The 25,030-nt window shown below is 42.6% G+C and overlaps 1 long non-coding RNA gene across 1 annotated transcript in view; it reads left to right on the forward strand.

The window, feature by feature from the left end:
- Positions 1-2,582: 2,582 nt before the first annotated feature.
- The window catches only part of LOC138884120 (uncharacterized), a 30,934-nt gene continuing 8,486 nt past the window's right edge, over positions 2,583-25,030 (forward strand). The window contains exons 1-2 of the long non-coding RNA XR_011404235.1: positions 2,583-2,648; positions 2,734-2,792. This is a non-coding gene — a long non-coding RNA (uncharacterized lncRNA). The remainder of the gene's footprint in view (positions 2,649-2,733; positions 2,793-25,030) is intronic.

A 25,030-nucleotide genomic window follows, 5' to 3' on the forward strand; every position in this document is an offset into this window, starting at 1 on the left:
AAATTGGTACGAGACTCGTATCTATACGTCGTCTCGTGCTTATTTAAATTCTTCTTCCCGTGGCTGTTTTCACCGTGCCTCTTAGTCAATTGTTGTTCTTTAACCATTCAACTAATCCACATGTCATGCCACATCATTTTTAATATAAACTCAATTTTTTCCCAATACAATGAGTCCTGCCTTAACGACTGGTGCAAACTTCAAAGGAGTGAGGAGGGACGACTGACTGGATAAGATTTTTGTAACCAATTAAAGGTACGACTAAACATGAGTTGCAAATTTGTCATCTAGTACTAATGCACAAGCCAATTTGACCAATATTTAAATTAGTTTTACGTAAATAAATATAATAAATTTTACAGTGTGTGGTCTAATTCTGAAATTTCTAAATACACCCTAATATATATATACACACTTTAAATTTTCTTCAAATTAGTGTCTAAGTTCATTCTCTTGCAAAATATTTTTCCAAGAATTGAAGTCGTCCAAACGGTACTTAAAATGACCACAATGAGAATGGCAACATAAAGAAATAATGGAAGAAATAAATATATGTGTCAGGAATATAGTAGACATGCGCTAGATCGAATATCATATTTGATGATTTAAACATATTTTTGTGAACATTGTTTGATATAAAATATGTATGGCATTTGATATTCTTTTATCATAGTTATTATTAATTGCCTGATTAATATAATAAGGTTCTTTATTAAATTTTGTGATTTGTCATCGTGCTGGAGATCATGATAATGAGAGAAAAGTCTATTACAATTTAAACTAAATTTTGTTCTTGATTGTAGGATTATTAATTTGGACATTAGTAATCCGGTTAAATCAATGTTTATGTGATCGTCTTTATGAGATAAAGATTAGTTGATCTCATTAACTAAATTACATAGATAGATGATGTATATTAGAGATATGATCATTGAACCGACTCATTAAATAATTTCTAATGATTAGAATTACCATAAACTGTCAATAAGATATTCTCTTGAAGAATGTGATGTAAAAATTTCCTTTAATCTGAGATCGTCATAGTAATTAACAAGTTATTTATTGTGCTTTGATACTAGACACCTATGGCCCTAGGACGATAGTTGAAAGGATATTGGGTACGACTGAATACTTGTAAAATTAGTGATCGATCAAGATAGAATCTGTCAACTCTTGGTAATGAGTTTAAGCTCTATGTTGTCATGAATTATAACGACAAAACTAAGACCTTGACCAGGCAATTGAATGAAAGAAGAAAAGAGTTTCTTAGGTCATTCAATGGTCGATTATATTTGACATGAACACACAGTTGGTCGCCTGTTAGGATTTGGCAGTTGAACCATATCCTAGGGTGATCTAGATCTATAAAGACAGAAAGAAATACTACATTATTCTTCTGTGAGTTTTTGAGAGTAAATTGTATACTTCATGCTATCCGGTCGTTAAAGAGTGTTGCTAGACACCACCCTTGATTAATATATTGATGTGATCAATTTGCTACCAGTTTAGTATTGAACCTATGGGGTCGCACACTAACGAGTGTTCTGATCTTTGCTAAAGGATTAATTAAATTATTTAATAATTAAATTAAAGAATTTAATTAGTCAACTAAATTAAATTATTAGTCAAAATGAAATATTATTATATTCCTTGCTAGTACAGGGGGTATAATTAATATTGTGAACAAATTGAAGTTTTCTATTTAGAATAGAAAATTAAATTATATCTTTTGGTTGAAATATATATGTGATATATATAATATAAAATAAGATTGATTTATATAAAGGGTATATATATAAAATTAATTCACTCTTACCAATTTGGAATTGGAGATGAAAGTCCACAAAAGGACCATGACGTACACGTAATTCCCATTAGGAATGGGATATACATTTTCATTGAAAAACCTTTGTGGTGTCTCATTTGGAATTGGACTTATGGAAAGTCCATAAAATACCTTCGGCAGTCACCCAGGGAAACGTGATTCAATTTTTCCATAAGTTTGTTTTTGAATTAAACTTTTATCCTAAGTGAATCATTACCTCAACTAAATAAAAAAAGAGTTTATAGGTAATGTTATATAAAGGGTTATGGAGAAAATTTACCTCATTAATTCTTGAGAAGAAAAACACTTTGTGAAAAGGAGAGTGCAATACAAAGCCAGGAGAGAAAATACAATTACAAGAAAAATGTTTCTTGTTCTTCTAATTTGAGTTGAGATTTTTGAGAAAAATTTTAGCACAAGTTTTTCGTTCAATTTATTCGCGGGTTTCATTGATCAAAGAGTTGATAGCAAGGATCGGTCTCGGTGTGAATACGTAGAGTCTTCGCACTATCGAAATTTTTTTGAAACGAGACTCTCTTTACCAGTTACGTCTTAGATCCAATCTTTAACATGTAAATAAGTTTTAAACACGAAAAGATCTGCCTAGGATTGTTATTATCTACCGCTGCGTGTTACAAACACCTATATGCAATCCTTCAATATGTTCACTTTTAAATTAAACAAATAGAAATTTATTTGCTATTACGAAAGGTTAGCTTTGTCATTTTACTAGTTAAACTGTATCTTTCTTTTTATCTCAGCCCTGGTTTCTAAAGATTTTCAGTAAGGACCTCAAGGAGAATGGAGGATCTATCTAAAATGGGTAACTAATATATCATATACCATCTCGTCCTGATTCTATTCGAGTTTTCAGGCTTATCTGAGCATATGTTTTGGTACTTTTGCAGCTGAGCAAAAGAAGAGAGAAGTTGCTGAGCTGATCAAGGATGTGTCCAAAAACTCCGAGGTTTTAGCTGTGAAACATTTAAAAGTAACTGTAATGTGCGTCGAACTAATAATTAGTTTACTAACTGATATTTGTTTAATTCAAAAGATATTGAATTCTTTTTGAACAAATAAATCAAAGATGAAGGGGTAAATCTTAATTAGATATAATAAATTCCAAATCAAAGAGCTAACAGTACGGATCATATGTAAGATGAAGAAAATGTAAATGATCTGATTGAGATTCAATATTGCGTCTCCCATCAATCGATGAGGAGACAGCTTTACATATTTTTCTGGAAACTAATTCCCCTCTCTCAAGAATATTAGGAGAGAGCTTTTTAGCTTTTTAGAGAGAGATTAGAGGAGCCCCCCCTCCCCTTGAAAGTTTTCCCTTGCTATATATAGTCGTGACACCCTTGCCCTTTGCTTGGCCCGACGTCCTCTTGCCTCCAATGTATCTTAGTCGTACTTTTAGGCGCCGCTGTCGGGAAAGGGGTATGGAGTGGGCTATACTATCTTTCGCTACCCGGTCACTTAGGCAGAACGTTGGTCAGCTTGGTCGTGACGGTCAGATTTTGACCAATACAGTTAGTCCCTCCGTCTGTCGGGGTCGTCCTCTGTCGGGCTCGGCAGACGGATCATGAGTGTTACGAATTCGAGCGAAATCTGACCTTTGACTCTTTGTTCCTTAGTTATATTTCTTGGGTTTTTGGCGGAGTGGCGGCGTTCTTTTGATTCCTATGGACCGTTGCAGTGGTTTCAGAACCAAAACGTCGTTTGGTATCAAAAAATTGTTTCGTGGTTACCGCCATTATTACACACGTTCCTAGGAAAAAACATTTCGTGCCCTATTAGATTCAATTAACGACTCTTGAGTTTCGTGCTCGGGAGATTTATATCTCTTATAAATAGAAGGAGCCTATCATTCGATTGACACACTTCTTCACCTTTTACTTGAGAGGATTCTGTAGATATACTTTCTTTCTGATACCCCGAGTTTCTGCTTGTCCTCTTGTTCACTAAAAATTTTCATCCCTTCTTTTCTTTATTTCTTTGGCATGTCTTTTGATATAAATGGCTGGCGATTTTTCTCGCGCCGATCTTCTTGTCACTAGTCCGGTACCGGAAAGCGTTGCTCAGGCCGTAGGAGGGGTAGAGATGGTGGAAGATGAGGAGATCCCATCAGCGATTGAGATCTTGCCTCGCCCTGGGAGAGAGTTGACCGACTTCAGTACTCCCGCCGGGGTTGAACTGGAACCTGTCCACTCCATTATGAGAGAAAAGGGCATTGCAGATTTGAAAGAAAGGTGGGGAATCCCCAATTATGTTGATATGCGGCCGACAGTGGGGAAAGACATAGTTATTTCGACCGCCCTTGGTACTGTGTGTTCTATTGCCTACCCCTTCCTTGTAGGGTACACACTTCCTCTTCCTTTGTTGGTGGTGGATTTTTGCCGTTTTTACGAGGTATGCCTTGCCCAACTTTCGCCGTATTTGTAAAAGTTATTCCTTATGCTGCTTAAGTACGCGGAACTAGCCGGACGTGAGGTCACCCTGGACCATATGCTCAGCATCTTCGCCCCTCAACTTATTCGCGGTACGATGATTCACATGCGTCCTAGGGGGTCGAGGAGTCTGGTGGTAAATATGGACAACAGGACCAACCGTCATTTCTACGATAATTATTTTTACGTGCGGACTGAGCACATTGTGGCGGACCCAACGAGATTCCCTGAGAAGTGGAACTTTGCGCATAAGTTTTTGTATCTTTAGTCGGTGAGTTGCCCGACCGTTTTCTGTTATGGTACTAAACTTTATCATGTCTTTGCAGATGAGAGATTGCCCTCTCCGCCCATCGAAGGTATTCATGACTAGGTGGGTGCCATCCTTCCCCATACAGTGGGGATTCGCACATGGTCGACCTTTTATGACAGGTTCGGACGCAGGCCTCTTACAGGTGAGATGACATTTCTGTCTGCTATTCTTCCTCTCTTTTTACTTGGCTTCTTATGTGTTGTTTGTCGATGTCAAGGAGAGTTCGGAGAGCAAGGGCTCCTCCGTTAGCTTTTCGTCAGCCGGCCTCATCTGCTCACCCTGTCGTTGTACCTATCGCCCGACCTTCATCGAGTGCTGCTTCAGTTGAGTCTGCGGCCTTGGTTACTCCTACGAGGGCTACTTCTTAGGACGAGGTCCCGACCTATGTTGTTCGCCCGACGGTTGAATCACCGTCTACTGGGGAAGAGGAGGGGTCGTCGAAGAGACGGAGAGTGGAGTTTGAGACTGCGCCTCCAACAGTGATTCATCTGGACGACTCTCCCACGACGGGCTCTGGAGAGGGTGTTGTCGTGGCTCCCCCCGTAGGGACGGAACCATCCATTGCTTCGGCTCAATCAAAAATTCCTGCCGTTATCGGTGATCAGCAACCTATTATGGAAGAGAATCAAATCTCCAAGTCCGCCGTCATAATTTTGGATGTACCCTCATCTTCTGTAGTTGGTCTTGCTCCCCCTTCGGCTGTCGAAAGAGGGAAAGGCGTGGTGGTCGACGATTACGAATCCGAGTTGGACCTCGACCTTGATGATGTCAGGATGTTTGAGGAGGCCCTTACTCACTCGGTGGTTCATGTTAGGGGCTCGGATCGTATTCTTGAGATCCCTTCGGACATCAATCTCTTGGGGGACACGGAGGATCTGGTGCCGTAATTCAGCATGTTGTGCTCCGAAGCCGAGAACGGACCTCCGGTCTGTTCCTGATGTTGATCTGATGGATGAGGTGGCCGCTATGGGCTTGAGGGTACGTTTATGCTCACTTTCGCTTTTTCCTAGCCTTTCTTGATGATACGGTTTTAACATGTCTTTGCATTTTTCAGACATATATGGTGGAAGTGGAAAGCATTCGCAGGGCCAACATTCGGGCCAACATTTTCTTGAAGATGTTGGAGAAGTATCGTAGCTACCGCAACAAGTTCCGCGAGATGCATGAGCGGCTGAAGGCAAACCCCAGTAATCGGTCTCTTGGTGAGGAGTTGGAGAAAAGGGACCAGGAGTTGATGCAAGCTATCCGCAGCAAGAGTGTGCTCGAGGAGCAACTTCAAATTAAGGATGAGGAGATCGAGTTGGGCGAGGGGGTCGCCGCAGAATGTGAGCATCTGCATGAGAGATTGAGGTCTATGTAGGCGAAGATGGATCAGAACTTGATCAAGGTCGAGGCAATAAGCGTGGAATGGATAGGGAAACTGACCGCGCTGGAGAACAAGGCGCTGGGTTGGAGAGCATCGAGGGTGCTTGGTCCGAGGCTTCATCGAGGGCGGCGGCCCTGGAGAATACCATCCGCGTCCTCCAATCCGAATAGGACTCGGAAAGAGCAATGTCTACCCTCATGGAGGCAAGGCTCGAGGAGCGCATCAGCGAGATCGATCAAGAGGCATAGGTTCTGGGAGATCGGGTTGCAACATTGGAGGCATAAAATGGGTGACTGTTGGCTCAGATGGATTCTTCCTCCACCGCCGTTCCCCGCCATATGCACGAGCTTTGGGTTTACGGCGAAGCCCAGCGGGATATATATAAGAGTTTTGGGAGGTGGGTACTGTGACTGAGACTGCCTATGAAGAAGCACGAGTGAAAGCGCGGGAGGCTCGCATAAATTGTGGGTATGATGCGGCGACGCCTGAAGCTAATGGGGGTGCGGATAATGGTAATGGAGGGCCTCTTGGAGATGGTGATGGCGCCGAATGAAGAATGTTGTCCTTGCCTGTACTTACTTTCAGTTGCTTGTTTGTTTTTGTTTTGTTTTTTTTTTTATAATTGTTCGTTGTCTGTTGTCGTTGATTCTTTCCCCTTTCCTTTTCATTCCTCTTTCTTTACCCCCTTTTTTTATCGTTGGCTTGGGCCATATGTAAGTGGCGATAGTCCGCAAAATGCTTTGTATAAGGGAGAGTTTTTTCTTCGTTATTTGCCTTGTACTTCACCTGTATTCCAACTGTTTATGGCTTTGGTGCATGATAGGCGTTTGTATGGCGAGTCCCGGTTTTTCTTTCCTTCTATTCTTCCTGATGGCTTTTGGCCACAGTAATTCGAACTAATCGAAATAGTAACCCGTCATCGTTCGATCGAGGTCAAACTCTTCTCTTTTTGGCGAAGGCCCTTGTACTTAAAGGGTGTTGTTTCAAACTTATCGAAATAGTAACCCGTCTTCGTTCGATCGAGGTCTAACTCTTTTATTTTTGGCGAAGGCCCTTGGCCTTACAGGGTGTTATTTCGAACTTATCGAAATAGTAACCCGTCGTCGTTCGATCAAGGTCAAACTCTTCTCTTTTTGGCGAAGGCCCTTGGCCTTACAGGGTGTTATTTCGAACTTATCGAAAATAGTAACTCGTCGTCATTCAATCGAGGTAGAACTCTTCTTTTTTTGGAAAAGGCCCTTGACCTTAAAGGGTGTTATTTCGAAATTATCGAAATAGTAACCCACCGTTGTTTGATCGAGGTCGAACTCTTCTCTTTTTGGAAAAGGCCCTTGGCCTTAAAGGGTGTTATTTCCAACTTATCGAAATAGTAACCCGTCGTCGTTCGATTGAGGTCGAACTCTTCTCTTTTTGGGTAAGGCCCTTGGCCTTAAAGGGTGTTATTTCAAACTTATCAAAATAGTAACCCGGCGTCGTTCGATCGAGGTCGAACTCTTCTCATTTTGGCGAAGGCCCTTGGCCTTAAAGGGTATTATTTCAAACTTATCGAAATAGTAACTCGTCGTCGTTCGATCGAGGTCGAACTCTTCTCTTTTTGGCGAAGGCCTTTGGCCTTACAGGGTGTTATTTCGAACTTATTGAAGTAGTAACCCGTCGTCGTTCGATCAAGGTCGAACTGTTCTCTTTTTGGCAAAAGCCCTTGGACTTACAGGGTGTTATTTTGAACTTATCGATATAGTAACCCGTCGTGGTTCGATCGAGGCTGAACTCTTCTCTTTTTGGAGAAGGCCCTTGGTCTTAAAAGGTGTTATTTGGAACTTATCGAAATGGTAACCCGTCGTCGTTCGATCGAGGTCGAACTCTTCTCTTTATGGCGAAGGCCCTTGGCCTTAAAGGGTGTTATTTCGAACTTATCAAAATAGTAACCCATCGTCATTTGATCGAGGTCGAACTCTTCTCTTTTTGGAAAAGGCCCTTGTTCTTAAAGGGTCTTATTTCTAACTTATCGAAATAGTAAACCGTCGCCGTTCGATCAAGGTCGAACTCTTCTCTTTTTGGCGAAGGCCCTTGGACTTAAAGGGTGTTATTTCAAACTTATCGAAATAGTAACCTGTCGTCGTTCGATCGAGGTCAAACTCTTCTTATTTTGGCGAAGGCCCTTGGCCTTAAAGGGTGTTATTTGGAACTTATAGAAATAGTAACCCATCGTCGTTCGATCGAGGTCGAACTCTTCTTTTTTTGGTGAAGGCCCTTGGCTTTACAAGGTGTTATTTCGCACTTATCGATATAGTAACCCATCGTCGTTCGATCGAGGTCAAACTCTTCTCTTTTTGGCGAAGGCCCTTGTCCTTAAATGGTGTTAATTCGAACTTATCAAAATAGTAACCCGTCGTCGTTCGATCGAGGTCTAACTCTTCTCTTTTTGGCAAAGGCCCTTGGCCTTAAAGGGTTTTATTTCAAACTTATCGAAATAGTAACCTATCGTCGTTCGATCGAGGTCGAACTCTTCTCTTTTTGGCGAAGGCCCTTGGCCTTACAGGGTGTTTTTTCGAACTTATCAATATATTAACCCGTCGTTGTCCGATCGAGGTGGAACTCTTCTCTTTTTGGCGAAGGCCCTTGGCCTTACAGAGTGTTATTTCAAACTTATTGAAATAGTAACCCGTCGTCGTTCGATCGAGGTCGAACTCTTCTCTTTTTGGCAAAGGCCCCTGGCCTTACAGGGTATTATTTCAAACTTATCGAAATAGTAACCCATCGTCGTTCGATCGAGGTCGAACTCTTCTCTTTTTAGCGAAGACCCTTGGCCTTACAGGGTGTTATTTCGAACTTATTGAAATAGTAACCCGTCGCATTCGATCAAGGTCGAACTGTTCTCTTTTTGGCAAAATCCCTTGGACTTAAAGGGTGTTATTTCGAACTTATCGAAATGGTAACCCGTCGTCATTTGATCGAGGTCGAACTCTTCTCTTTTTGGAAAAGGCCCTTGGCCTTAAAGGGTGTTATTTCCAACTTATCGAAATAGTAACCCGTCGTCGTTCGATTGAGGTCGAACTCTTCTCTTTTTGGGTAAGGCCCTTGGCCTTAAAGGGTGTTATTTCAAACTTATCAAAATAGTAACCCGGCGTCGTTCGATCGAGGTCGAACTCTTCTCTTTTTGGCGAAGGCCCTTTGCCTTAAAGGGTGTTATTTCAATCTTATGGAAATAGTAACCCGCCGTAGTTCGATCGAGGTCGAACACTTCTCTTTTTGGCGAAGGCCCTTGGCCTTAAAGGGTGTTATTTCAAACTTATCGAAATAGTAACCCGTCGTCATTTGATCGAGGTCTAACTCTTCTCTTTTTGGCAAAGGCCCTTGGCCTTAAAGGGTATTATTTCAAACTTATCGAAATAGTAACCTGTCGTCGTTCGATCGAGGTCGAACTCTTCTCTTTTTGGCAAAGGTCCTTGGCCTTACAGGGTGTTATTTCAAACTTATCGATATATTAACCCGTCATTGTCTGATTGAGGTCGTACTCTTCTCTTTTTGGCGAAGGCCCTTGGCCTTACAGGGTGATATTTCGAACTTATCAATATAGTAACCCGTCGTTGTTCGATCGAGGTCGAACTCTTCTCTTTTTGGCGAATGCCCTTGGCCTTAAAGAGTATTATTTCAAACTTATCGAAATAGTAACCTGTCGTCATTCGATCGAGGTCGAAATCTTCTCTTTTTGGCAAAGGCCCTTGGCCTTATAGAGTGTTATTTCGAACTTATCGATATATTAACCCGTCGTTGTCCGATCGAGGTCGAACTCTTCTCTTTTTGGCGAAGGCCCCTGGTCTTACAGGGTGATATTTCGAACTTATCGATATAGTAACCTGTCGTTGTTCGATCGAGGTCGAAATCTTCTCTTTTTGACGAATGTCGTTGGCCTTAAAGGGTGTTATTTTGAACTTATCGAATTAGTAACCTGTCGTCGTTCGATCGAGGTCGAACTCTTCTCTTTTTGGTGAAGGCCCTTGGCTTTACAAGGTGTTATTTCGCACTTATCGATATAGTAACCCATCGTCGTTCGATCGAGGTCAAACTCTTCTCTTTTTGGCGAAGGCCCTTGTCCTTAAATGGTGTTAATTCGAACTTATCAAAATAGTAACCCGTCGTCGTTCGATCGAGGTCTAACTCTTCTCTTTTTGGCAAAGGCCCTTGGCCTTAAAGGGTTTTATTTCAAACTTATCGAAATAGTAACCTATCGTCGTTCGATCGAGGCCGAACTCTTCTCTTTTTGGCGAAGGCCCTTGGCCTTACAGGGTGTTTTTTCGAACTTATCGATATATTAACCCGTCGTTGTCCGATCGAGGTGGAACTCTTCTCTTTTTGGCGAAGGCCCTTGGCCTTACAGGGTGTTATTTCAAACTTATTGAAATAGTAACCCGTCGTCGTTCGATCGAGGTCGAACTCTTCTCTTTTGGCAAAGGCCCCTGGCCTTACAGGGTATTATTTCAAACTTATCGAAATAGTAACCCATCGTCGTTCGATCGAGGTCGAACTCTTCTCTTTTTGGCGAAGACCCTTGGCCTTACAGGGTGTTATTTCGAACTTATTGAAATAGTAACCCGTCGCATTCGATCAAGGTCGAACTGTTCTCTTTTTGGCAAAATCCCTTGGACTTAAAGGGTGTTATTTCGAACTTATCGAAATGGTAACCCGTTGTCGTTCGATCGAGGTCAAACTCTTATCTTTTTGGCGAAGGCCCTTGGCCTTAAAGGGTGTTATTTCGAACTTATCGAAATAGTAACTCGTCGTCGTTCGATCAAGGTCGAACTCTTCTCTTTTTGGCGAAGGCCCTTGGCCTTAAAGGGTGTTATTTCAAACTTATAGAAATAGTAACCCGTCGTTGTTCGATCGAGGTCTAACTCTTCTCTTTTTGGTGAAGGCCCTAGTCCTTACATGGTGTTATTTCGCACTGATCGATATAGTAACCCATCATTGTTCGATCGAGGTCGAACTCTTCTCTTTTTGGCGAAAGCCCTTGGCCTTAAAGGGTGTTATTTCGAACTTAACGAAATAGTAACCTGTCGTAGTTCGGTCGAGGTCAAACTCTTCTCTTTTTGGCGAAGGCCTTTGGTCTTAAAGGGTTTTATTTTAAACTTATGGAAATAGAAACCCGTCGTAGTTTGATCGAGGTCTAACACTTCTCTTTTTGGCAAAGGCCCTTGCCCTTAAAGGATATTATTTCAAACTTATCGAAATAGTAACCTGTCGTCATTCGATCGAGGTTGAACTCTTCTCTTTTTGGCGAAGGCCCTTGGCCTTGCAGGGTATTATTTCGAACTTATCGATATATTAACCCGTCGTTGTCTGATCGAGGTCGAACTCTTCTCTTTTTGGCGATGGCCCTTGGCCTTACAGGGTGTTATTTTGCACTTATTGATATAGTAACCCGTCGTCGTTCGATCGAGGTCGAACTCTTCTCTTTTGGCGAAGGCCCTTGGCCTTAAAGGGTGTTATTTCAAACTTATCGAAATAGTAACCCGTCGTCATTTGATCGAGGTCTAACTCTTCTCTTTTTGGCAAAGGCCCTTGGCCTTAAAGGATATTATTTTAAACTTATCGAAATAGTAACCCGTCGTCGTTCGATCGAGGTCGAACTCTTCTCTTTTTGGCGAAGGCCCTTAGCCTTACAGGGTGTTATTTCGAACTTATCGATATATTAACCCGTCGTTGTCTGATCGAGGTCGAACTCTTCTCTTTTTGGCGAAGGCCCTTGGCCTTACAGGGTGTTATTTTGCACTTATCGATATAGTAACCCGTCGTCGTTCGATCGAGGTCAAACTCTTCTCTTTTTGGCAAAGGCCCTTTGCCTTAAAGGGTGTTATTTCAAACTTATCGAAATAGTAACCTGTCGTCGTTCGATCGAGGTCGAACTCTTCTCTTTTTGGCGAAGGCCCTTGGCCTTAAAGGATATTATTTCAAACTTATCGAAATAGTAACACGTCGTCGTTCGATCGAGGTCGAACTCTTCTCTTTTTGGCGAAGGCCCTTAGCCTTACAGGGTGTTATTTCGAATTTATCGATACATTAACCCGTCGTTGTCTGATCGAGGTCGAACTCTTCTCTTTTTGGCGAAGGCCCTTGGCTTTACAGGGTGTTATTTCGAACTTATCGAAAATAGTAACCCGTCGTCGTTCGATCGAGGTCGAACTCTTCTATTTTTGGCGAAGGCCCTTGGCCTTAAAGGGTGTTATTTGGAACTTATAGAAATAGTAACCCATCGTCGTTCGATCGAGGTCTAACTTTTCTCTTTTTTGCTAAGGCCCTTGGCCTTAAAGGGTATTATTTCAAACTTATTGATATAGTAACCCGTCGTCGTTCGATCGAGGTCGAACTCTTCTCTTTTTGGCGAAGGCCCTTAGCCTTACAGGGTGTTATTTCGAACTTATCGATATGTTAACCCGTCATTGTCTGATCGAGGTCGAACTCTTCTCTTTTTGGCGAAGGCCCTTGGCCTTACAGGGTGTTATTTTGCACTTATCGATATAGTAACCCGTCGTCGTTCGATCGAGGTCGAACTCTTCTCTTTTTGGCGAAGACCCTTTGCCTTAAAGGGTGCTATTTCAAACTTATCGAAATAGTAACCTGTCGTCGTTCGATCGAGGTCGAACTCTTCTCTTTTTGGCGAAGGCCCTTGGCCTTAAAGGGTGTTATTTCGAACTTATCGAAATAGTAACTCGTCGTCGTTCGATCAAGGTCGAACTCTACTCTTTTTGGCGAAGGCCCTTGGCCTTAAAGGGTGTTATTTCAAACTTATAGAAATAGTAACCCGTCGTTGTTCGATCGAGATCAAACTCTTCTCTTTTTGGTGAAGGACCTAGTCCTTACAAGGTGTTATTTCGCACTGATCGATATAGTAACCCATCGTTGTTCGATCGAGGTCATACTCTTCTCTTTTTGGCGAAGGCCCTTGGCCTTAAAGGGTGTTATTTCAAACTTAACGAAATAGTAACCCGTCGTCATTCGATCGAGGTCAAACTCTTCTTTTTTTGCGAAGGCCCTTGGCCTTAAAGGGTGTTATTTCAAACTTATGGAAATAGTAACCCGTCGTAGTTCGATCGAGGTCAAACTCTTCTCTTTTTTGCGAAGCCCTTTATCCTTAAAGGGTGTTATTTCGAACTTATCAAAATAGTAACCCGTCGTCGTTCGATCGAGGTCTAACTCTTCACTTTTTGGCAAAGGCCCTTGGCCTTAAAGGGTATTATTTCAAACTTATCGAAATAGTAACCTATCGTCGTTCGATCGAGGTCGAACTCTTCTATTTTTGGCGAAGGCCCTTTGCCTTAGAGGGTGTTATTTCGAACTTATTGATATATTAACCCGTCGTTGCCCGATCGAGGTCGAACTCTTCTCTTTTTGGCGAAGGCCCATGGCCTTACAGGGTGTTATTTTGCACTTATTGATATAGTAACCCGTCGTCGTTCGATCGAGGTCGAACTCTTCTCTTTTGGCGAAGGCCCTTGGCCTTAAAGGGTGTTATTTCAAACTTATCGAAATAGTAACCTGTCGTCGTTCGATCGAGGTCGAACTCTTCTCTTTTTGGCAAAGGCCCTTGGCCTTAAAGGGTGTTATTTCGAACTTATCGAAATAGTAACCCGTCGTCGTTCGATCGAGGTCGAACTCTTCTCTTTTTGGCGAAGGCCCTTGGCCTAAAAGGGTGTTATTTCGAACTTATCAAAATAGTAACCCGTCGTCGTTCGATCGAGGTCAAACTCTTCTCTTTTTGCCGAAGGCCCTTGTCCTTAAAGGGTGTTATTTCGAACATATCGAAATAGTAACCCGTCGTCGTTCGATCGAGGTCTAACTATTCTATTTTTGGCAAAGGCCCTTGGCGTTAAAGGGTATTATTCAAATTTATCGAAATAGTAACCTGTCGTCGTTCGATCGAGGTCGAACTCTTCTCTTTTTGGCGAAGCCTCTTGGCCTTACAGGGTGTTATTTCGAACTTATCGATATATTAACCCGTCGTTGTCCGACCGAAGTCGAACTCTTCTCTTTTTGGCGAAGGCCCTTGGTCTTACAGTGTGTTATTTTGCACTTATTGATATAGTAACCCGTCGTCGTTCGATCGAGGTCGAACTCTTTTCTTTTTGGCGAAGGCCCTTGGCCTTAAAGGGTGTTATTTAAAACTTATCGAAATAGTAACCTGTCTTAATTCGATCGAGGTCGAAATCTTCTCTTTTTGGCGAATGCCCTTGGCCTTACAGGGTGTTATTTCGAACTTATCGAAATAGTAACCCGTCGTCATTCGATCGAGGTCAAACTCTTCTTTTTTTGGCGTAGGCCCTTGGCCTTAAAGGGTGTTATTTCGAACTTATCGAAATAGTAACTCGTCGTCTTTCGATCGAGGTCATACTCTTCTCTTTTTGGCGAAGGCCCTTGGCCTTAAAAGGTGTTATTTTAAACTTATGGAAATAGAAACCCGTCGTAGTTTGATCGAGGTCTAACACTTCTCTTTTTGGCAAAGGCCCTTGGCCTTAAAGGATATTATTTCAAACTTATCGAAATAGTAACCTGTCGTCATTCGATCGAGGTTGAACTCTTCTCTTTTTGGCGAAGGCCCTTGGCCTTGCATGGTATTATTTCGAACTTATCGATATATTAACCCGTCGTTGTCTGATCGAGGTCGAACTCTTCTCTTTTTGGCGAAGGCCCTTGGCCTTACAGGGTGTTATTTTGCACTTATCGATATAGTAACCCGTCGTCATTCGATCGAGGTCGAACTCTTCTCTTTTTGGCGAAGGCCCTTTGCCTTAAAGGGTGTTATTTCAAACTTATCGAAATAGTAACCTGTCGTCGTTCGATCGAGGTCGAACTCTTCTCTTTTTGGCGAAGGCCCTTGGCCTTGCAGGGTATTATTTCGAACTTATCGATATATTAACCCGTCGTTGTCTGATCGAGGTCGAACTCTTCTCTTTTTGGCGAAGGCCCTTGGCCTTAAAGGGTGTTATTTCAAACTTATCGAAATAGTAACCCGTCGTCATTTGATCGAGGTCTAACTCTTCTCTTTTTGGCAAAGGCCCTTGGCCTTAAAGGATATTATTTTAAACTTATCGAAATAGTAACCCGTCGTCGTTCGATCGAGGTCGAACTCTTCTCTTTTTGGCGAAGGCCCTTAGCCTTACAGGGTGTTATTTCGAACTTATCGATATATTAACCCGTCGTTGTCTGATCGAGGTCGAACTCTTCTCTTTTTGGCGAAGGCCCTTGGCCTTACAGGGTGTTATTTTGCACTTATCGATATAGTAACCCGTCGTCGTTCGATCGAGGTCAAACTCTTCTCTTTTTGGCAAAGGCCCTTTGCCTTAAAGGGTGTTATTTCAAACTTATCGAAATAGTAACCTGTCGTCGTTCGATCGAGGTCGAACTCTTCTCTTTTTGGCGAAGGCCCTTGGCCTTAAAGGATATTATTTCAAACTTATCGAAATAGTAACACGTCGTCGTTCGATCGAGGTCGAACTCTTCTCTTTTTGGCGAAGGCCCTTAGCCTTACAGGGTGTTATTTCGAATTTATCGATACATTAACCCGTCGTTGTCTGATCGAGGTCGAACTCTTCTCTTTTTGGCGAAGGCCCTTGGCTTTACAGGGTGTTATTTCGAACTTATCGAAAATAGTAACCCGTCGTCGTTCGATCGAGGTCGAACTCTTCTATTTTTGGCGAAGGCCCTTGGCCTTAAAGGGTGTTATTTGGAACTTATAGAAATAGTAACCCATCGTCGTTCGATCGAGGTCTAACTTTTCTCTTTTTTGCTAAGGCCCTTGGCCTTAAAGGGTATTATTTCAAACTTATTGATATAGTAACCCGTCGTCGTTCGATCGAGGTCGAACTCTTCTCTTTTTGGCGAAGGCCCTTAGCCTTACAGGGTGTTATTTCGAACTTATCGATATGTTAACCCGTCATTGTCTGATCGAGGTCGAACTCTTCTCTTTTTGGCGAAGGCCCTTGGCCTTACAGGGTGTTATTTTGCACTTATCGATATAGTAACCCGTCGTCGTTCGATCGAGGTCGAACTCTTCTCTTTTTGGCGAAGACCCTTTGCCTTAAAGGGTGCTATTTCAAACTTATCGAAATAGTAACCTGTCGTCGTTCGATCGAGGTCGAACTCTTCTCTTTTTGGCGAAGGCCCTTGGCCTTAAAGGGTGTTATTTCGAACTTATCGAAATAGTAACTCGTCGTCGTTCGATCAAGGTCGAACTCTACTCTTTTTGGCGAAGGCCCTTGGCCTTAAAGGGTGTTATTTCAAACTTATAGAAATAGTAACCCGTCGTTGTTCGATCGAGATCAAACTCTTCTCTTTTTGGTGAAGGACCTAGTCCTTACAAGGTGTTATTTCGCACTGATCGATATAGTAACCCATCGTTGTTCGATCGAGGTCATACTCTTCTCTTTTTGGCGAAGGCTCTTGGCCTTAAAGGGTGTTATTTCAAACTTAACGAAATAGTAACCCGTCGTCATTCGATCGAGGTCAAACTCTTCTTTTTTTTGCGAAGGCCCTTGGCCTTAAAGGGTGTTATTTCAAACTTATGGAAATAGTAACCCGTCGTAGTTCGATCGAGGTCAAACTCTTCTCTTTTTTGCGAAGCCCTTTATCCTTAAAGGGTGTTATTTCGAACTTATCAAAATAGTAACCCGTCGTCGTTCGATCGAGGTCTAACTCTTCACTTTTTGGCAAAGGCCCTTGTCCTTAAAGGGTATTATTTCAAACTTATCGAAATAGTAACCTATCGTCGTTCGATCGAGGTCGAACTCTTCTATTTTTGGCGAAGGCCCTTTGCCTTAGAGGGTGTTATTTCGAACTTATTGATATATTAACCCGTCGTTGCCCGATCGAGGTCGAACTCTTCTCTTTTTGGCGAAGGCCCATGGCCTTACAGGGTGTTATTTTGCACTTATTGATATAGTAACCCGTCGTCGTTCGATCGAGGTCGAACTCTTCTCTTTTGGCGAAGGCCCTTGGCCTTAAAGGGTGTTATTTCAAACTTATCGAAATAGTAACCTGTCGTCGTTCGATCGAGGTCGAACTCTTCTCTTTTTGGCAAAGGCCCTTGGCCTTAAAGGGTGTTATTTCGAACTTATCGAAATAGTAACCCGTCGTCGTTCGATCGAGGTCGAACTCTTCTCTTTTTGGCGAAGGCCCATGGCCTTAAAGGGGGTTATTTCAATCTTATGGAAATAGTAACCCGCCGTAGTTCAATCGAGGTCAAACTCTTCTCTTTTTGCCGAAGGCCCTTGTCCTTAAAGGGTGTTATTTCGAACTTATCGAAATAGTAACCCGTCGTCGTTCGATCGAGGTCTAACTATTCTATTTTTGGCAAAGGCCCTTGGCGTTAAAGGGTATTATTCAAATTTATCGAAATAGTAACCTGTCGTCGTTCGATCGAGGTCGAACTCTTCTCTTTTTGGCGAAGCCTCTTGGCCTTACAGGGTGTTATTTCGAACTTATCGATATATTAACCCGTCGTTGTCCGACCGAAGTCGAACTCTTCTCTTTTTGGCGAAGGCCCTTGGTCTTACAGTGTGTTATTTTGCACTTATTGATATAGTAACCCGTCGTCGTTCGATCGAGGTCGAACTCTTTTCTTTTTGGCGAAGGCCCTTGGCCTTAAAGGGTGTTATTTAAAACTTATCGAAATAGTAACCTGTCTTAATTCGATCGAGGTCGAAATCTTCTCTTTTTGGCGAATGCCCTTGGCCTTACAGGGTGTTATTTCGAACTTATCGAAATAGTAACCCGTCGTCATTCGATCGAGGTCAAACTCTTCTTTTTTTGGCGTAGGCCCTTGGCCTTAAAGGGTGTTATTTCGAACTTATCGAAATAGTAACTCGTCGTCTTTCGATCGAGGTCATACTCTTCTCTTTTTGGCGAAGGCCCTTGGCCTTAAAAGGTGTTATTTTAAACTTATGGAAATAGAAACCCGTCGTAGTTTGATCGAGGTCTAACACTTCTCTTTTTGGCAAAGGCCCTTGGCCTTAAAGGATATTATTTCAAACTTATCGAAATAGTAACCTGTCGTCATTCGATCGAGGTTGAACTCTTCTCTTTTTGGCGAAGGCCCTTGGCCTTGCATGGTATTATTTCGAACTTATCGATATATTAACCCGTCGTTGTCTGATCGAGGTCGAACTCTTCTCTTTTTGGCGAAGGCCCTTGGCCTTACAGGGTGTTATTTTGCACTTATCGATATAGTAACCCGTCGTCATTCGATCGAGGTCGAACTCTTCTCTTTTTGGCGAAGGCCCTTTGCCTTAAAGGGTGTTATTTCAAACTTATCGAAATAGTAACCTGTCGTCGTTCGATCGAGGTCGAACTCTTCTCTTTTTGGCGAAGGCCCTTGGCCTTGCAGGGTATTATTTCGAACTTATCGATATATTAACCCGTCGTTGTCTGATCGAGGTCGAACTCTTCTCTTTTTGGCGAAGGCCCTTGGCCTTACAGGGTGTTATTTTGCACTTATCGATATAGTAACCCGTCGTCGTTCGATCGAGGTCGAACTCTTCTCTTTTGGCGAAGGCCCTTTGCCTTAAAGGGTGTTATTTCAAACTTATCGAAATAGTAACCTGTCGTCGTTCGATCGAGGTCGAACTCTTCTCTTTTTGGCGTAGGCCCTTGGCCTTAAAGGGTGTTATTTCGAACTTATCGAAATAGTAACCCGTCGTGGTTCGATCGAGGTCATACTCTTCTCTTTTTGGCTAAGGCCTTTGGTCTTAAAGGGTGTTATTTTAAACTTATGGAAATAGAAACTCGTCGTAGTTTGATCGAGGTCTAACACTTCTCTTTTTGGCAAAGGCCCTTGGCCTTAAAGGATATTATTTCAAACTTATCGAAATAGTAACCTGTCGTCATTTGATCGAGGTCGAACCCTTCTCTTTTTGGCGAAGGCCCTTGGCCTTGCAGGGTATTATTTCGAACTTATCGATATATTAACCCGTCGTTGTCTGATCGAGGTCGAACTCTTCTCTTTTTGGCGATGGCCCTTGGCCTTACAGGGTGTTATTTTGCACTTATCGATATAGTAACCCATCGTCGTTCGATCGAGGTCGAACTCTTCTCTTTTTGGCAAAGGCCCTTTGCCTTAAAGGGTGTTATTTTGAACTTATCAATATATTAACCCGTCGTCGTTCGATCGACGTCGAACTCTTCTCTTTTTGGCGAAGGCCCTTGGCCTTAAAGGGTGTTATTTCGAACTTATCGAAATAGTAACCCGTCGTCGTTCGATTGAGGTCGAACTCTTCTCTTTTTGGCGAAGGCCCTTGGCCTTAAAGGGTGTTATTTCAATCTTATGGAAATAGTAACCCGCCATAGTTCAATCGAGATCAAACTCTTCTCTATTCGGCGAAGGCCCTTGTCCTTAAAGGGTGTTATTTCGAACTTATCGATATATTAACCCGTCGTTGTCTGATCGAGGTCGAACTCTTCTCTTTTTGGCGAAGGCCCTTGGCCTTACAGGGTATTATTTCAAATTTATCGAAATAGTAACCTGTCGTCATTCGATCGAGGTCAAACTCTTCTCTTTTTGGCGAAGGCCCTTGGCCTTAAAGGGTGTTATTTAAAACTTATCGAAATAGTAACCTGTCGTCGTTCGATCGAGGTTGAACTCTTCTCTTTTTGGAGAAGGCCCTTGGCCTTACAGGGTGTTATTTCGAACTTATCGATATAGTAACCCGTCGTTGTTCGATCAAGGTCGAACTCTTCTCTTTTTGGCGAATACCCTTGGCCTATCATGGTGTTATTTTGATCTTATCGATATAGTAACCCGTCGTTGTTCGATCGAGGTCAAACTCTTCTCTTTTTGGTGAAGGCCCTTGGCCTTAAAGGATGTTATTTCGAACTTATCGAAATAGTAACCCGTCGTCGTTCGATCAAGGTCGAACTCTTCTCTTTTTGGCGAAGGCCCTTGGCCTTAAAGGGTGTTATTTCAATCTTATGGAAATATTAACCCGCCGTAGTTCGATCGAGGTCAAACTCTTCTCTTTTTGGCGAAGGCCCTTGTCCTTAAAGGGTGTTATTTCGAACTTATCAAAATAGTAACCCGTCGTCATTCGATCGAGGTCTAACTCTTCTCTTTTTGGCAAAGGCCCTTGGCCTTAAAGGGTATTATTTCAAATTTATCGAAATAGTAACCTGTCGTCGTTCGATAGAGGTCGAACTCTTTTCTTTTTGGCGAAGGCCCTTGGCCTTACAGGGTGTTATTTTGCACTTATCGATATAGTAACCCGTCGTCGTTCGATCGAGGTCAAACTCTTCTCTTTTTGGCGAAGGCCCTTTGCCATAAAGGGTGTTATTTCAAACTTATCGAAATAGTAACCTATCGTGTTCGATCGAGGTCAAACTCTTCTCTTTTGGGCTAAGGCCCTTGGCCTTAAAGGGTGTTATTACCAACTTATCGAAATAGTAACCCGTCGTCGTTTGATCGAGGTCGAACTCTTCTCTTTTTAGCGAAGGCCCTTGGCCTTAAAGGGTGTAATTTCAAACTTATAGAAATAGTAACCCGTCGTCGTTCGATCGAGATCAAACTCTTCTCTTTTTGGTGAAGGCCCTAGTCCTTACAGGGTGTTATTTCGCACTGATCGATATAGTAACCCATCGTTGTTCGATCGAGGTCGAACTCTTCTCTTTTTGGCGAAGGCCCTTGGCCTTAAAGGATGTTATTTCAAACTTAACGAAATAGTAACCTGTCGTAGTTCGATCGAGGTCAAACTCTTCTCTTTTTGGCGAAGGCCCTTGGCCTTAAAGGGTGTTATTTCGAACTTATCGAAATAGTAACCCGTCGTCGTTCGATCGAGGTCAAACTCTTCTCTTTTTGGCGAAGGCCCTTGGCCTTAAAGGGTGTTATTTCGAACTCATGGAAATAGTAACCCGTCGAAGTTCGATCGAGGTCAAACTCTTCTCTTTTTGGCGACGGCCCTTGTTCTTAAAGGGTGTTATTTCGAACTTATCGAAATAGTAACCCGTCATCGTTCGATCGAGGTCTAACTCTTCTCTTTTTGGCAAAGGCCCTTGGCCTTAAAGGGTATTATTTCAAACTTATCGAAATAGTAACCTATCGTTGTTCGATCGAGGTCAAACTCTTCTCTTTTTGGCGAAGTCCCTTGGCCTTATAGGGTGTTATTTCGGACTTATCGATATATTAACCCGTCGTTGTCCGATCGAGGTCGAACTCTTATCTTTTTGGCGAAGGCCCTTGGCCTTACAGTGTGTTATTTTGCACTTATCGATATAGTAACCCGTCGTCGTTCGATTGAGGTCGAACTCTTCTCTTTTTGGCGAAGGCTCTTGGCCTTAAAGGGTGTTATTTCAAACTTATTGAAATAGTAACCTGTCATTGTTCGATCGAGGTTGAACTCTTCTCTTTTTGGCGAAGGCCCTTGGCCTTAAAGGGTGTTATTTCGAACTTATCAAAATAGTAACCCGTTGTCGTTCGATCGAGGTCGAACTCTTCTCTTTGGCGAAGGCCCTTGGCCTTAAAGGGTGTTATTTCGAACTTATCAAAATAGTAACCCGTCGTCGTTCGATCGAGGTCGAACTCTTCTCTTTTTGGCGAAGGCCCTTGGCCTTGCATGGTATTATTTCGAACTTATCGATATATTAACCCGTCGTTGTCTGATCGAGGTCGAACTCTTCTCTTTTTGGCGAAGGCCCTTGGCCTTACAGGGTGTTATTTTGCACTTATCGATATAGTAACCCGTCGTCGTTCGATCGAGGTCAAACTCTTCTCTTTTTGGCGAAGGCCCTTTGCCATAAAGGGTGTTATTTCAAACTTATCGAAATAGTAACCTATCGTGTTCGATCGAGGTCAAACTCTTCTCTTTTGGGCTAAGGCCCTTGGCCTTAAAGGGTGTTATTACCAACTTATCGAAATAGTAACCCGTCGTCGTTTGATCGAGGTCGAACTCTTCTCTTTTTAGCGAAGGCCCTTGGCCTTAAAGGGTGTTATTTCAAACTTATAGAAATAGTAACCCGTCGTCGTTCGATCGAGATCAAACTCTTCTCTTTTTGGTGAAGGCCCTAGTCCTTACAGGGTGATATTTCGCACTGATCGATATAGTAACCCATCGTTGTTCGATCGAGGTCGAACTCTTCTCTTTTTGGCGAAGGCCCTTGGCCTTAAAGGATGTTATTTCAAACTTAACGAAATAGTAACCTGTCGTAGTTCGATCGAGGTCAAACTCTTCTCTTTTTGGCGAAGGCCCTTGGCCTTAAAGGGTGTTATTTCGAACTTATCGAAATAGTAACCCGTCGTCGTTCGATCGAGGTCAAACTCTTCTCTTTTTGGCGAAGGCCCTTGGCCTTAAAGGGTGTTATTTCGAACTCATGGAAATAGTAACCCGTCGAAGTTCGATCGAGGTCAAACTCTTCTCTTTTTGGCGACGGCCCTTGTTCTTAAAGGGTGTTATTTCGAACTTATCGAAATAGTAACCCGTCATCGTTCGATCGAGGTCTAACTCTTCTCTTTTTGGCAAAGGCCCTTGGCCTTAAAGGGTATTATTTAAAACTTATCGAAATAGTAACCTATCATCGTTCGATCGAGCTCAAACTCTTCTCTTTTTGGCGAAGTCCCTTGGCCTTATAGGGTGTTATTTCGGACTTATCGATATATTAACCCGTCGTTGTCCGATCGAGGTCGAACTCTTATCTTTTTGGCGAAGGCCCTTGGCCTTACAGTGTGTTATTTTTCACTTATAGATATAGTAACCCGTCGTCGTTCGATTGAGGTCGAACTCTTCTCTTTTTGGCGAAGGCTCTTGGCCTTAAAGGGTGTTATTTCAAACTTATTGAAATAGTAACCTGTCGTTGTTCGATCGAGGTCGAACTCTTCTCTTTTTGGCGAAGGCCCTTGGCCTTAAAGGGTGTTATTTCGAACTTATCAAAATAGTAACCCGTTGTCGTTCGATCGAGGTCGAACTCTTCTCTTTTGGCGAAGGCCCTTGGCCTTAAAGGGTGTTATTTCGAACTTATCAAAATAGTAACCCGTCGTCGTTCGATCGAGGTCGAACTCTTCTCTTTTTGGCGAAGGCCCTTGGCCTTGCATGGTATTATTTCGAACTTATCGATATATTAACCCGTCGTTGTCTGATCGAGGTCGAACTCTTCTCTTTTTGGCGAAGGCCCTTGGCCTTACAGGGTGTTATTTTGCACTTATCGATATAGTAACCCGTCGTCGTTCGATCGAGGTCGAAATCTTCTCTTTTTGGCGAAGGCCCTTTGCCTTAAAGGGTGTTATTTCAATCTTATGGAAATATTAACCCGCCGTAGTTCGATCGAGGTCAACATGTTCTCTTTTTGGCGAAGGTCATTGTCCTTAGAGGGTGTTATTTCGAACTTATCGAAAAAGTAACCCGTCGTCGTTCGATCGAGGTCTAATTCTTCGCTTTTTGGCAAAGGCCCTTGGCCTTAAAGGGTATTATTTCAAATTTATCGAAATAGTAACTTGTCGTCGTTCGATCGAGGTCAAACGCTTATCTTTTTGGAAAAGGCCCTTGGCCTTACAGGGTGTTATTTCGAACTTATCGATATATTAACCCGTCGTTGTCCGATCGAGGTCGAACTCTTCTCTTTTTGGCGAAGGCCCTTGACCTTACAAGGTGTTATTTTGCACTTATTGATATAGTAACCCGTCGTCATCCGATCGAGGTCGAACTCTTCTCTTTTTGGCGAAGGCCCTTGGCCTTAAAGGGTGTTATTTAAAACTTATCGAAATAGTAACCTGTCGTCGTTTGATCGAGGTTGAACTCTTCTCTTTTTGGCGAAGGCCCTTGGCCTTACAGGGTGTTATTTCGAACTTATCGAAATAGTAACCCGTCGTCGTTCGATCGAGGTCAAACTCTTCTCTTTTTGGCGAAGGCCCTTGTTCTTAAAGGGTGTTATTTCGAACTTATCGAAAAAGTAACCCGTCGTCGTTCGATCGAGGTCTAACTCTTCGCTTTTTGGCAAAGGCCCTTGGCCTTAAAGGGTATTATTTCAAATTTATCGAAATAGTAACTTGTCGTCGTTCGATCGAGGTCAAACGCTTCTCTTTTTGGAAAAGGCCCTTGGCCTTACAGGGTGTTATTTCGAACTTATCGATATATTAACCCGTCGTTGTCCGATCGAGGTCGAACTCTTCTCTTTTTGGCGAAGGCCCTTGACCTTACAAGGTGTTATTTTGCACTTATCGATATAGTAACCCGTCATCATCCGATCGAGGTCGAACTCTTTTCTTTTTGGCGAAGGCCCTTGGCCTTAAAGGGTGTTATTTAAAACTTATCGAAATAGTAACCTGTCGTCGTTTGATCGAGGTTGAACTCTTCTCTTTTTGGCGAAGGCCCTTGGCCTTACAGGGTGTTATTTCGAACTTATCGAAATAGTAACCCGTCGTCGTTCGATCGAGGTCAAACTCTTCTTTTTTTGGCGTAGGCCCTTGGCCTTACATGGTGTTATTTTTATCTTATCGATATAGTAACCCGTCGTTGTTCGATTGAGGTCAAACTCTTCTCTTTTTGGCGAAGGCCCTTGGCCTTAAAAGGTGTTATTTCGAACTTATCAAAATAGTAACCCGTCGTCGTTCGATCGAGGTCGAACTCTTCTCTTTTTGGCGAAGTCCCTTGGCCTTAAAGGGTGTTATTTCAATCTTATGGAAATAGTAACCCGCCGTAGTTCGATCAAGGTCAAACTCTTCTCTTTTTGGCGAAGGCCCTTGTTCTTAAAGGGTGTTATTTCGAACTTATCGAAATAGTAACCCATCGTCGTTCGATCGAGGTCTAACTCTTCTCTTTTTGGCAAAGGCCATTGGCCTTAAAGGGTATTATTTCAAATTTATCGAAATAGTAACCTGTCGTCGTTCTGATCGAGGTCGAACTCTTCTCTTTTTGGCGAAGGCCCTTGGCCTTACAGGGTGTTATTTTGCACTTATCGATATAGTAACCCGTCGTCGTTCGATCGAGGTCAAACTCTTCTCTTTTTGGCGAAGGCCCTTTGCCTTAAAGGGTGTTATTTCAAACTTATCGAAATAGTAACCTGTCGTGTTCGATCGAGGTCAAACTCTTCTCTTTTTGGCGAAGGCCCTT

Source organism: Nicotiana sylvestris, chromosome 12 (genome assembly GCF_000393655.2).
Source record: "Nicotiana sylvestris chromosome 12, ASM39365v2, whole genome shotgun sequence".
In the NCBI taxonomy this organism is placed as follows: domain Eukaryota; kingdom Viridiplantae; phylum Streptophyta; class Magnoliopsida; order Solanales; family Solanaceae; genus Nicotiana; species Nicotiana sylvestris.